This window comes from Solanum tuberosum, unplaced genomic scaffold (assembly GCF_000226075.1).
Source record: "Solanum tuberosum cultivar DM 1-3 516 R44 unplaced genomic scaffold, SolTub_3.0 scf00117, whole genome shotgun sequence".
Taxonomy (NCBI): Eukaryota; Viridiplantae; Streptophyta; class Magnoliopsida; order Solanales; family Solanaceae; genus Solanum; species Solanum tuberosum.
This window is the reverse complement of record NW_006239041.1, coordinates 605,356-608,364: the sequence shown is the minus strand read 5'-3', so window position 1 is coordinate 608,364 and position 3,009 is coordinate 605,356.

The window sequence follows — 3,009 nt, the reverse complement described above, 5'->3', positions numbered from 1 at the left end:
AGTCTAACCACCTCCTGAATATATAACCTGGCATAATCTTCTGCTGAATGGGTAGTCTTTACCGGCAGAAAATGGGCTGATTTTGTCATTCTATCGACAATCACCCATATAGAATCATGCTTCCTGTGAGACCTTGGTAACCCTGTGATGAAGTCCATATTAATCATCTCCCACTTCCATTCCAGAAGTTCTATATTCTGAGCCAAACCACCGGGGCCTTTGGTGCTTTACTTTAAATTGTTGGCAATTTTGGACACTTAGCAACAAATTCTGCAATGCCCTTCTTCATGCTATTCCACCAATACACCATTTTCAAATCGCGATACATCTTTGTGGAACCCGGATGAATGGAATATATGGAGCTATGAGCTTCCTCCATGATCCTCTCTCGGAGTCCATCCACCATTGGTACACACAACCTACCTTGATATCTCAATACGCCATCTCCCACTTATTCAAAAGCTAATACTTTTTGCTTATGAACATTTGTCTTCAATTTAAGCAAAATGGGATCTTAGTCTTGCTTTCCTTTCACTTCTGACACTAAGGATGATTCAGCCCCATTCATCACCACTACTCTTCTTGTGGAATCCATTAGTCTGACTCCCAGGCGTTCAAGTCTATGCACATCTTTCGCCAACTCTTTCTTTTCTTCCTCAACATAGGCGGTACTACCCATAGACAACCTACTCAAGGAATCAGCAATGACATTAGCCTTACCTAAGTGGTAAAGAATACTCATGTCATAATCCTTGAGTAATTCTAACCACCTCCTTTGTCTGAGATTAAGCTCTTTCTGAGTGAACACATATTGAAGGCTCTTGTGATCAGTGAATACATCAACGTGAACACCATACAAATAAAGACGCCAAAGCTTCAAAGCGAATACTACAACAACAAACTCTAAGTCATGGGTAGGGTAATTCTTCTGGTGAACTTTCAACTGTCTGGAGGCATAAGCTATAACTTTGCCATTATGCATGAGCACACAACCCAAACCAACTCTAGATGCATCACAATACACCACAAAACCTTGAGTACCTTCCGGTAAGGTCAAAACTGGGGCAGTAGTCAACCTCTTTTTCAATTGTTGAAAGCTTTTCTCACAAGCTTCAGACCATTGAAACTTCATTATCTTCTGAGTCAATTTGGTGCGTCAAAGGAGATGAAATGGAAGAGAATCCCTCTACAAACCTCCTAAATAGCCAGCCAAACCCAAGAAAGTCCTAATATCAGTTGGAGATGTGGGTCTAGGCCAATTCTCCACTGCCTCAGTTTTCTGAGTATCAACTTTAATTCCCTCTCTAGACACAATATGGCTTAAGAATGCCATAGACTCAAGCCAAAACTCACACTTAGAGAACTTGACATACAACTCTCTATCTTTCAAAGTATGAAGAACTTCAGAGATGACTAGCATGATCTTCTTCATTCCTTGAATAGATTAGTATGTCATCAATGAAGACGATAACAAACATATCTAAATAAGGTTTTAAAACTCTATTCATAAGGTCCATGAACACTGCTGGTGCATTAGTCAAACCAAAGGACATGACCAAAAACTCATAATGACCATAACGGGTCTTGAATGCTATCTTTGGAATGTCACATTCCCTTACTTTTAACTGATGGTAACTGATCTGAGATCTATCTTAGAAAAATAGGTGGCACCCTGAAATTGATCGAATAAATCATCAATCCTTGGAAAAGGATACTTGTTCTTGATGGTAACTTTGTTCAACTGACGGTAATCTATACACATCCTAAGGGAACCATCTTTCTTTCTCACAAACAAGACCGGAGCTCCCCAAGGTGAGACACTTGGTCGAATGAAGCTTTTATCTAAGAGATCCTTTAATTGTTCTTTAAGTTCTTTCAACTATGTTGGTGCCATTCTATATGGCGGAATAGATATAGGACGAGTATCTAGAAGAATATCTATACCGAAGTATATTTCTTTCTCAGGAGGGACTCCGGGAAGATCATCAGGAAAGACTTCTGGAAACTCTTTTACTATTGGGACTGACTAGATACGAGGTACCTCAACACTTGAGTCATTAACTCGGACTAAGTGATAGACACACCCCTTAGAAACTAACTTCCTTGCCTTAAGGTACGAAATGAAATGACCCTTAGGCACTGCTGAACTGCTTTTCCATTCTAAGACTGGCTCATTTGGAAACTGAAACTTGACAACTCGAGTTCTACAATCAACTGAGGCATAACAGGCATGAAGCCAGTCCATACCAAGAATGACATCAAAATCTACCATGTCTAACTCAATTAAATCAGCCATGGTACTCTTGTGATTGACGGAAATGAGACAATCACGATAGACTCTCTCTGCTAGAATAGACTCACCAACAGGTGTGGAAATACTGAATGGTTCACTAAGTTGCTCAGGAATAACATCAAAATTCATAGCAACATAAGGAGTTACAAAAGATAAACTCGCTCCTGGGTCTAGCAAAGCATAAATAGTAAAGTCAAAGACTTGGATCATACCAACGACAACATCTGGTGAATCCTTTTGCTCTTGGCGATTGTTGATAGCATATAAGCAGTTTGTTCCTCCGAGCAACTGAAGAAGACTGGGCTCTATTGCCTCCATTACAATTTCCCTGCTTGTTCTTTGGACACTCTCGCATGAAATGCCCATTCTGACCACACTTGAAACAACCAGTGGAGCCCTCACGATAAATACCTTAGTGGTTCCTACCACACTTGGCGCATGCAAGAGGCTACTACCCCCTTGTGCCACGCTACCCTGAGAATAAGCAGGTTTAGCTCTGAAGTTCTGATTATTGTACTCACATTTGTTCTTAGGTGCAAGTGCACTAGCAGATGATGGAGCAGTGCCCTTCTATTTCTGTTGGAAAGATGACCAGTTGTCGTTACTCTTCTGCTGCCCGGACTCATTCCCTGTGTTGGCCCTCTTGTTCTTAAACTCCTCTCTATCCCTCAGCTTCTCTTCCTCTACCTGCTGCACATAGACCATCAACCTTGAGA